The 12,078-nt window shown below is 37.7% G+C and overlaps 1 protein-coding gene across 1 annotated transcript in view; it reads left to right on the forward strand.

Moving 5' to 3' along the window:
* The window catches only part of PDE7A (phosphodiesterase 7A), a 116,865-nt gene that overhangs the window by 43,314 nt on the left and 61,473 nt on the right, over window positions 1-12,078 (forward strand). The window lies entirely within an intron of this gene.

Below are 12,078 nucleotides of genomic sequence, written 5' to 3' on the forward strand. Positions count from 1 at the left end.
GCAAACTTACTGCCCGTTGGTCTTATTTCACCTTCTATAATTTTGCAGAGTAAAGCTAAACCCCTTTAGATTATTTTATCTTATTTTATCTCATAGCTCTTTAACACCTGTCTGTCTCTTTATTTCTCTGCCTGAAGCATCTCAGTTCATAATACTATTATTCCTTGTGTATATTATTCTCTCTTTTTTTAAGATTTTATTTATTTATTTGACAGAAAAAGATCACAAGTAGGCAGAGAGGCAGGCAGGGAGAGAGGGGGAAGCAGGCTCCCCGCTAAGCAGAGAGCCCGATGCGGGGCTCTATCCCAGGACCCTGGGACCATGACCAAAGGCAGAGGCTTAACCTACTGAGCCATCCAGGCGCCCCTGTATATTATTCTTATCTGTATTTTAAAATGCCATCTATATATGCATCTTCCAGTGTGTTTTCAGAATTGAACTGAGTCTTTAAAATGTGTCCTGTATTGAGAATAGTGGAACATCCTTGATCTGGATACTTAGCTGACTTTCAGTGCCTTTAATTACTGTCTCTTATTAATTTAGAGATTAAATATCCTGACCTTTTTTTAAGTTATTTGTAATTAAGCATGCTGGTTTATCCTTTGCATTTTATATGCAGATTTGATATGCATTTGTCTGATCTGCACCCCATCCCAGTGAATAAACTGTGGAACAAGATAAGTTCAGATGCAGAGTTCTGTTAGTTACCTCTAGAATTCTTCCACTTGTTTGATATCAAGCACTTAATTTCTGGGTATGTTCGTTTAGCCAGCTTGTAGTCTGCCTAACTGTAGTATGGGACTCACATTGTTCTGTTTTGTTTAAGGTTGCCACCAGAGACTTTGTGTGCAACTTTGCTAAAATTAAGGTGTCCCATCTTTGTGACATTCTCCTGGTCTAATAACATACTAGTAGCCTTACACTTACAGCATGCACACTGAGTGCTCCTTTTTTAAGTTCCCATTCTGCAGATCTACACTACTGTTTTTTCCATCTAAAAATTGTGACTACTTCCATTTTTCTGTAATTTTTAATATATTAAGAACAGTTGTTCAATAAGCAAATCTCTAAGTTCTTTTAATGTCCTGAGGTAGTTGTTATAACAGACTATCTAACAGACTATTGTTAGACTTAACAAGTCTAAACAGACTTGAAGCTTTGTAAAGTATCAAAGTATTTTTACTCTTTCTTTCATGCCAGGACTAACAATATGCCTGCTGTCATCAGCTACTATGATACTATGTAACAAAAAACTTAATTCATAGCTCTAAATCAGTATGACAGAAAGGTATTGATCGACAGGTAAAATTCCCATGTTACCATAGTTTTAAAATATTTGTTGTTATCAAAGTCTATTTTTTTGTCAGTTCCATATCTCTTGAAACTCATACTATTTGAAGAATAAGAAGCCCTGATATGTGGATTTTAATGAAAGAAATGAACCAAAAACCCTGCTTTGCTTTTTATAGCTTGATATTAAAATTGGCTGGAATTCAAAATGATAAAAGTACAATTGGAGGGCTTTAACTATAGTGTTCACGTTTTTCTATTATAAAATTGGTTATAGTTTTCCACAGACACAACATTTGTATAACGAACTCTGGGATAGGCTATTTCTGTCCATGAGAATCCAAAATTATAGACACTGATGTCAATGCAGATGAGGTTAGCCTAATTTGGTCAAGGGAAGGACATGCTGAGTCTCTATATGGATAGCTAAAGGCTATTGCCAAGATTGACAGGTGTCCTGTGGGTGGCAGAGAGCCCCAGGAATAAGATTTGCACTTGGATTACTTCTCTAAAACACAGTGATCAAAGTCATGTCTTTTCTTTTTATTGATCACAGTTTTAAAATAGTGAGGTCTTCTTTTAATACTTTCATTTTTCAGAGACTAGTTTTATTAGACCCAGAAAGGTAAAAAGTCTTGTGCTTTTTTTTCTTAAAGTATTGAATTCTGGTTTTGAAGCTTAGTTGTATCCTGTGCACTAATTTTTCTAGTATAGTTTTTATTTTATTTTATTTTATTTTTTTTGTTACTCTGCCATGTTTCAATAAGGCGGGGTGAGAAAAGTTAATGTAAAAGGATATATTTGTTATTAGTGTGAGAGACACAGCTATTTCTCTATGGAATAATAAGTTACATGATTCAATCTGGGAGGATTAATTTTTAGGAGAATTTTCTATGAAGTGAACATAATGCAAAGAAGTATTCACACTAGCTTGATAACAGCTTTTGCTTTTATTTCATCTTATCGACATATTTTTATTATTAAAGGAAGTCGTTGTAACCGATACACATAAATTAGTGGTAAATATTTCATATCTTAAAATAAGGAAAACATTTAAAGCTATTAGATCCATGCCATTAAGAAAGTTAAGTGTACTGTGTTAAGAAAAGAATTGCATAGGGGCGCCTGGGTGGCGCAGTGGGTTGGGCCACTGCCCTCGGCTTGGGTAATGATCTCAGGGTCCTGGGATCGAGCCCCGCATCGGACTCTCTGCTAAGCAGGGAGCCTGCTCCCCCTTCTCTCTCTGCCTGCCTCTCTGCCTACTTGTGATCTCTCTCTCTCTCTCTGTAAAATAAATAAATAAAATCTTTAAAAAAAAAAAAAAAGAATTGCATTGCCTGAGATTTTTGTAAGATTTAGTGATGTGTATGGATCATTAGCAATGATCTATGGGGTTTTTAAGCATAAATTCAATAGCTCTTTCTATTCAAACAGAGAATTTTCTAACCTGGGAGGATCGTGTCTTGATTATCTCTGTATTTCACTGTCAGACACAGAGTACAAATTTAAGAAGATGTTGGTGAAACCACTTTAGGGAGCCAACCTGTTCCTAGTGTGAAAAATGAAAGCTAAGACCCTCACTCTCCTAAGACTCAGAAAAATGTTTCTGAGGGCCCTAGGAAGCATGTGCAGGTTCCCTTCATGGACCAGTGTGATTTCAGTTCAGTCTGTTGTTAGGTTGAAGCTGGAGTGATTTGTTCAGTATCATTCTTAAGTCTTAAGTGTTTAATTCTCATTTGGCTAAAATTATTGAGAGCCTACTATGAGCAAGGTATTCTTGTACAGATGTTATCTAAGTCCTGTGAAGGTGAGGAAAATAAGGCCCGGCAAAGTGATAACTTACCCAGTGTCACTCAGCTCTTGGCATTAAAGCCTGGAAAGAAACCCAGGCTCTTGTCTCTAAACCCAGGAGAGTTTTGAGGTGGTGGAAATAAACTTGACAGAAATTCACTTAAGTGACAAAACTTCTGGGATTGCTTTTCTTACAGCCTTTTTTCCCCACTTAATTTTTGTCTCAATTCTGATTCTTTCCTTTTTTTCCTGATCGATCCTTTTTAGACTACATGAAAGTGCAGATTCTTGAGCTCACCTTTAATCAAAAAGACTTTTATAAAAATATTAAAGTACTGTACCCAAAACAGCAATCTTGTATTTGCTTCTCAAAATTTGACTCCTGATTGAAAGCTGATTGGAAAGGAAGTGTGAAACTGAGAAGTCCTCCTGGGCTGAGCGTCATGGTGATGGGCTAATTCGGAGTGTGCAGTTAGGGATAGAGCAGCAAATAGCGACCTCAAGCCCGTGTTAGCCCTGGCCCAGGCTGCACAGCCCCTCACCCATGGCCACCAGCCTTGCTCCTGAGACAGGCTAATACGCATTCTGCAGCCCGATCCTTTTCCTGGGCATCCTTTCAGTTTTGTTGCTGGAGTCCTACTAGAATACAGAGAATAATGAAAGACTCTGCCAATCTCATCTCACACCTAGTTTCCTGACAAAAAATTCTCCGTTTGTGCAAGGATTGCATTACAGCTTGTTGCTTCGGTAGCAGGAAGAGACATACATAATGTATAAGGTAGAGTGAGAAATGTATGACCATGTGTTCTGAACGGTTTCAATTTAGGAAAATTTTGATTTAGATCTGCTAATTTAATTTATGCTTCTTCTTGACAGGTCTCAAATTAACTTTTCTTTTAAATAAACTTCTTTGTACTGAGGATTGGATCGTGAAAATAGCATTACGTTAGTATTTGACCCGATAGGGCTCTTTCAAATACTTCAGAACCATTCTTTATGGACTGTTGCCTTGCAGACACCTCTGTCTTGTCACAGACTACAGTCTGTGACAGTTCTGTCATGTCCTGAGTATTTCTCCAGCCAGCCACTCCCTTCCCCTCCACTTCACCTCTAGCACCCAGCTCAGGCTCTTGGCCCCTCTCCTGGACCTCTACAGTGGCCCTGCCCATCCAGCTCCCCCCACACAGCTGTCCTTGACCAGAACCTGCAAAAGTTTTTTAGGTTGGGATTAGGCATTAGGATGAAGGTAAAACACTTGCGCTTGGCTTCACTTGACTCGCCCTGCTTTCCAGCCTCCCCTGGTCTTCCTGTCTCTTTTTACCTTGCTCTGTTTTCAGAGCTGCTTGGCTGTCATGTGTCGTCGCGCCTGCCCCGATCATTCTGCCTGTCCTCTTTATGTGCTTGCCCCTTCGTTCCAGGAACTGTGAGGACGCCCCACTCCTCTGAATTAGGTCAGATCCAGACTGTGTTCGCAGTTCTTCTCCCCACTTCACTATACTTGCTACACTTGCAATTTTATATTTACGTTTGAGACTTTGATTAAAGTAGACTCTGACTGAACCATAAGCTTCACAAGGGCAGGGGCCATTTCTGTTTTTACTGAAGGATTGTGGCCCTGGCATCGAGCACAGGGCCTGGTACATAGTAGAAAGTTAACAAATATTTGCAGAATACTTGAATGGGAGTTTCATGACAGACTTTCTCAGCGGTACTACTTGCAGCCTGCTGGCTGCTGTGAGGTCAGGAAGGTGGAGGCGTACAGGCCCACCTGGCTGCGAGAGAGTTCACTCACCAGCCAAGGGAAGGTGACATGTACCCAAAATATGGTAATGTAAGCTAGATGGCAGCGAAGACTTAGAGATAATATACTTTTAATTAGAAATTGCATGTGAGATTGGCCTTTGCCAGTAAATCTAAAATGAATGAATCACAGTGTTAAATAGGGCAGACAGCATTTATAAATGATTCTAACATTCATAAAATAGTCCTAGCCTTAAAAGAAATAAAAAGTTGAACAAATTCAGTGTTAAAATTTGAAAAGATAGAATAAAATGCATTAATATTTTCAAGTGCTGGAACATCGTACCTGTGAAGCTTGTCTGTGTGTTTGGGGCTAGCGTGAGACCTCTCTTGTTTATATCTTGTGAGACTGTTAGGTCAGCCCTCACTAAGGTTTTCTTTCCTTTCCTCTTCCAACATTACTCAAGCTGTTCCACCCCAACCCTGGGGTTGTGGCATTAAGCACGCGCTGAGGGAAGGCTGGCTGGCAGCGCATTCTCAGAGAAGTCAGGTGATCGTTGTTTGAAGGCAGCTGCTTGAGGTTCAAGGCAGTCAGTGTCCCCTCTCTTCTGCCTCGGGACAGCTGGTGATTATCAAACTTGTAACAAGTCTTCCTTGCTTATTGCCTGCTGGAAGAGGAGGGAGATTATGCAGTGGGCTTTTGATTGATCCAATGGGAATTACATTGATCTGGTGTCTGGCTGTGGTTGTTCTCAAGTGGATCGCCTCTAAGGTAGGCCATCTTTATTTTTAGGAATGTGACATTAATCATTAGTTTATGTATTTGGTTGGAATGGAATTGCTAGGAGTTTCTTCTTTTGCTTCGGCTTTTACTTCTCTGATTAAAAGAGCTATGAGTTTTATCTGTCAGCTGAAAAGGTTAATTGTAATTAAGTGTGGACTTATTTCTTTTCCCACCTTATTCCTCCTTTCACGGGCTTTTTAAGGGTATCATTCCTTGATATCGAGTAGTTTCCCTCAGTTTCATTCTCTTAAAGAAGTTTATGATTAAAGATATACTTCTAAGATTAATTCTTAATTTATACTTTTGGTGTACATATTTTAAATATTCTCTTTGGAAGTAAAGAATTTACTAATATGTTAAGTGTGTAGTTGTTGTGAATTTCTAAGCAGTTATGAACTTTTTTAAAACTAAATACTCCCCTCTATCATGTTCTCTATTAAAGTCTTGCTTCTACTAAAATGTATACCATACTTCTAATATGTTGGGAAAAAAATGTAAGATTATTATGTATCTGTTGTTTTTGAAATTTAATTCTGAGTATCAGGCTAGCTAAAAAGCTAGCCATTTGCCATCTGGACAAAAGTCTAACACTAATGTAGGAAATATTTAAGATGATACTATGTGAAATTATTTTTCTATACTTGTATAAAAGTGATTATATCTTTAGTCCAACATGCAGCTTTTTTTCTTCCTGCATTAATTTTTTTTCTTCCTGCCTTAAGAAATTGAAGAATATTAACTTAAAATTTATTAAGTCCTCAGTATTTGCTAAGTAATGTAAAGGTTCAATAAGATTTAAGTTTCTTTTTCAAGCAAAGTTTTAATCATTGGTGCATAATTTTTCACATAATGTTTTAAACATAATGGTCTTTTATTGAAGTAATCTTGATTTCTTAGTGAATATGATTGAAGAAATCTCTTAAAGAAAAACAGTGTGCTCAAATTTTTTAAATCCTTGTGTTTTGTAAGTTAAGAATTTTGTTGCACTGACAGCTATTTACTCATTGTTTTTAAAGGATTAGCTCACCAGCTTATTGAATGAAGGTCAAGTTAATATTAATAATTTATTGAGTTGTGAATGTTTTCAGAGAGTTCTTACTTTTTTTTCTAACGAGCAAAAAAATTTTTTTTTTTTTTTTTTTTATGACAGTGAGAGAGCAAGAGCAGCATGAAGGGAGGACATGGTGGTGGGTAGGGCAAAGGGAAAGATTCAGTCTTAAGCAGGCTCCATGCCCAATGCAGAGCCTGATAGGGGGCTTCTTTTCAAAGCCCTGAGACCATGACCTGAGCCAAAATTAAAAGTTGGATGCTTAACTGACTGAGCCACCCAGGTGCCCCCCCAAATTAAGCTTTTAAGCAAAAAGAATGTAGATATTTTCAGTTTGTGATATTTTTGAAAAACATATTGTTTGCATAGACAGGAAGAATGGATGGATACTATTGAGTAGATTTATGCAGTGTTTTAATAGACAAACATCAGCATGTTTTTCTAGCATGTGTAAGATGGGTATATTTTGAAAAAGCTCATTTAACTACATCAGTGAAAACTGCTTTTAAAACTGCACTTCCATCTTTCATATTCTGTTATTCTTGTTTGGTAATGTTACCAAAAAATTTATTTAGTGCTACTGTGGTTAAGCCCTTTGATCATCAGTTTACTTATCCACCAGATGGGGCCAACAAAGCCTATCTTATAAAGGTCTTGTCTGGTTAAGTGAGATTTTATATGAAAGCACCTGAAACATTTTCTGACACAAAGCAGGAGTTCAGCAAGTGTTAGTTAATAATATTAGTACTTTTCCCATGTTAAGGGAAATAAACATGCTTTTGCACAGTAGATCATTTTAGTGGAAAACTTGAACAAGATAAAAACAGAGGCACTTAAAATATATTTGCTCAGTTTTTTTTTCCAATTTATTTATTTTCAGAAAAACAGTATTCATTATTTTTTCACCACACCCAGTGCTCCATGCAAGCCGTGCCCTCCACAATACCCACCACCTGGTACCCCAACCTCCCACCCCCCCGCCACTTCAAACCCCTCAGATTGTTTTTCAGAGTCCATAGTCTCTCATGGTTCCTCTCCCCTTCCAATTTACCCAAAAGCACCTACCCTCCCCAATGTCCATAACCCTACCCCCCTTCTCCCAACCCCCCTCCCCCCAGCAACCCACAGTTTGTTTCGTGAGATTAAGAGTCACTTATGGTTTGTCTCCCTCCCTATCCCATTTTGTTTGCTCAGTTTTTTAAAATGTTTGTCTTTAAAAGGGTCGTTATTAACTAATATCAGAACACCATTTACACCTTCTGTCATTCACTTTGTAAGTGAGATCTTTTGTGGAAGAATGATTCATCCTGATTGACGGTTAGTGAGTGTCTTACCAGGGCACTCAGAAGTCTATTAGCGTGGCTGTGGATCCTTGGAACCTTACAGTTGAACTTGTTTATGCTGCTGCTGTCAGTTTCTGATTAGCTTAGCCTCGCCCATGTTTTGACCTATACCAGTTTGCTTTACAAGCTGTTCCCAGGATGGCTAAATTAGAAGAGTCACGAGTAGAAGCGTCTCAGTTATTTCCACTCACTGGTGAGGTGAGGTGGGAATGTTGATAATAGTACAGAGTGTTTTGTGACTGACTGCAGCACAGGATTGATATTAAATTTGTTTTACTAGTTTATTAAAAATGGGATTTTACCGGTATATGGCTTTGAAATGTTGTATGTTAGGTTTGTGATGCAGTGTTGGTGTATAAAGCACATATGACCTTTGTATAAAGTAACTAATTCTAACATTTAAATCAGATTTTTACAATTCATAATTTATAGTGTATTTTAACAAATTGAGTTACTTTATTCTACCACGATTGTTTAGTAAGAGAATTTAATATTCATTTTAATCTTGGTCGGTGAGATGAATGAATGAAGTATCATTCGGGATGTATTTGCTGATGGATTTAAATCTATTTTAAAGTCTATCTTTTAAAAAAAATTGTCTTATTTGGATTTATTTTATAAGACTTATGTCTTGTTTAATATAGCTTTTGACCAGACTTACTTAAATTAGTAATGAACAAAATATCTTGAAAAAGTTGTACTTCACTAATTTGTTAATCTATTTAAAATTAAATTCTAGTCTTTTGCCAGGTTTTTATTATGATTAATACAGATCCTATCATTTTTTATCTAAATTAATGCTTCTATAAATAAGTCTGAAAGGATTACCTTAAAATATTTTTAGTATGTCATAGTTATAATGTAGATTATGTTCACTAATAAGTTTTTGGCTTACACTATTTTATTTAACAGAAAGCTGATACTAGTCTTTCTCAGTCCTTAATATGTGAAGTGATAAATGAGATTTTTACATTCCTCATTAGTGACTCTTTTAGTAAATAGTCATTGTACATTAAAAAAAATGTCAATCACTCTCTTAAAGAGGGCCAGTTAGTGATGGCAAGTCACAATTCGTTTTCACAACCTATTTATCCAAGTTGTTACTGGATAGCAGGTAGATAGGTATTGACCATGACAAGCTATTACATAGTGATACCTTAGCTTCATTCATATATCTTGGCTGAGAGAAATATTTATTTCCACATACATGCTCTCCAGGCTGTTAGGTTTTCTTCTAATATAGTAGTATTTAAGGGGAGGCCAGTCATCTAATAAGCTAAATATCTTAGAGGGGATCAAACAGCAGGTCCAAGAGGTGCCTTTTAATACCAAGTGATTATAGTGGCTGTTGGCTCCAAAATAAATAGTTTACCCTGAAACTGTTTTAGTTTACACTGCAGTCGGCTTCCTTACGAGAGATATTCTATTGGTAGAAGACACCTTAAGCGTGATGCTGCCGGAAATGTATTCTATGTGATATGGTGCCTTGGGATTTGACATAAATTGTGCTTTTCTTTATATTTCTTTGTAGTAGATTCTTATTTTACTTTTTAATTTTAATTTGGTTTATTTTGAGAGTAGATAATAACTACACATACGACAAAATCCAATGGATAAGCACTGAAAAGTCCTCCTTCTACTTCTGTGTCCCTCAGGCTCCCTAGAGACAACCAGTGTTGAAAACTAGAATTTTATTTCTCTTTGAAACTTCTGTTCCTTTTACATTTCCTGAACTGTTGTTTTTCATTTTTGTAAGGATACATGAAATTATGTAAGAGTGTAACTGACATTTTTCTCTTACACAATAAGGATTAAGGAGATTATAACAGTGATTGGGGAGTTACTTTGCAAACTACATTCCAATAAGGGTTTTAAATAAAGCAAATTTCCTTTGGTGAGTGCTGTGAAGTGTGTAAACCTGGTGATTCACAGACCTGTACCCCTGGGGATAAAAATACATGTTTTTAAAAAATTATTAAAAAAAATAATAAAAAAATTATTTAAAAAAATAAAGCAAATTTCTTTATAGTGATAGTGAAAAAAAAAGATTATTTTTCCTTGAGATTTCTAGGTGTGTGTTGAGGAATTACAAATCTCATGCCGGAGTTTCATGAGGGAAGAAGATCATTAATCTGATATATAAAAATATCTTACTGTCTTAATGTTTATTTCTTTTGTTAATGAAGTTGAGCTTCTTGTCTTGTGTTTATGGGCTTATTGTTTCTTTCCCTGTGAATAGTACGTTTATGTCCTACCTGTTTTTCTGCACTGTTATTCAGCATTTTCTAATTGATTTGTAAGGCACTTCTCATTCCTTTCATTTTTAGATAGAATGGGGGGGAATTTGCCCATTGTCATTCATATCTGTTGCACTCATTTTGATCCGTCTTTCATGATTTCTAGACATGTTTTATAGAATGGTTAGAAAGGCTTTTCTAATAGGAGGTTTGGTCAGTTTCATCTTCTAGATTTTTAAATCTGTCTTTGTGAATTCTGTTACTCATGTGTTTATTCATCGACTTAATAAACTATTCACTATTTGCAGTAAATCCACTCAATCGCTCATTTATGATACTTATTTAGAATCTACTAAAAGCCACTGTTTTAGGGGCCGGGGCTATGGCAGTGAATAAAGCACACAGTTCCTGCTCCTCTCTGTTTTCGGACAAGCAAACGGGATAATCGCAGCTAAGTGCCAGTGCCATAGCAGGGCGGGAAGATGAGGCTGTGGGAGAGGCTGGCTCTCAGGTGTCCTTAGATTCCATAGCCTTGGAATGCCTCTCTGAAGAGATGATGTTTCATCTAGAACTGGAGAGCTAAGAAGGGAACAGTGGTGCTGTGATCCTGGACCGGGGAACAACGAATATAAAGGTTGAAACTATGATGTACCTGAGGGACAGCAAGGGGACAGTACAGGGGCCCTGTGGCGGTGAGGAGGGGGTGGGGGGCCACATCATGGCGGCCTTTGGAAATCAGAGTTTGCTGTTGGGCCTTATTCCAAGTGTGTGAAAAGCCTTTTGGAGGCTTTTGAGCAGTAGCCGAGTTGTTCACTGTTGCTTCTATGTGAAGAGCGCACCGGGGGCCACATGATGCAGCAGGAAGCAGTCAGCAGCCCGGTTAGAGGTGGTGGTGCCCGAGACCGAAGGAAGAAGTGGAGCTAGAGAACGGGAGAGATGTGCGCAGGGAGAGGTGGCAGAGCTTGTCGGGGGTATTGCAGCGCTTCCGGTTTATTTTGTTTTGGGATGTACATTTTAAACTTGTAGTATTTGTTATTCTTTATAATAGCTTTATTGAACTACACAATTCACAGGCCACACAATTTACCCATTTAAAGTACACAATTCAGTAGTTTTTAGTCGTATGCACGGAATTGTGCAGTCCTTGCCATAGATAATTTGAGAACCCTTTCAGCCCTGTAGGTAGAAACATGGTACTATTGGCACCCACTCCCCATTTCTCGCCAGCTCTCCTCACTTTAGACAACCACCAGTCGACTTCCTGCTTCTGTGGATTTGCCTGTATGGGACATTTCATACAAATGGAACTATACACTCTGTGGTCCTTTGTGACTGGCTCTTGTCACTCAACACGTTGTTCTTGCGGGTTGGCCATGTTGTAGCATCCAAGTACTTCCTGCCTGTATGTGTCTGAATAATGCCTCTTTGTATGGATATACTGCATTTTTATTCATCCGTTTATTCCTTGCTGGATATTCAGGCTGTTTTTAGTTTGGGGCTATTATGAATAATGTTGCAAAGATGCATTTTTGTATCTGTTTACTTTTTTTTTTTTTTTAAGTTTTTTAAGACTTTATTTGAGAGAGGTAAAGAGAGAGCACAAGTAGGCAGAGCACCAGGCAGAGGGAGAGGGAGAAGCAGGCTCCCTGCTGAGCAGAGAGCCGGATGCGTGGCTCGATTCCAGAACCCTGAGATCATGTCCTGAGCTGAAGGCAGATGCTTAACCGACTGAGCCACCCTGGTGCCCCTGTATCTGTTTACTTTTAAACACAAAATATATTTTAAAACTTCTGTTTCAATGGTACCCTGTTTTTTTGTTTTACAGATTCAGTGTCTTCTCAAATC

Source organism: Neovison vison, chromosome 4 (genome assembly GCF_020171115.1).
Source record: "Neovison vison isolate M4711 chromosome 4, ASM_NN_V1, whole genome shotgun sequence".
Classification (NCBI taxonomy): Eukaryota; Metazoa; Chordata; class Mammalia; order Carnivora; family Mustelidae; genus Neogale; species Neogale vison.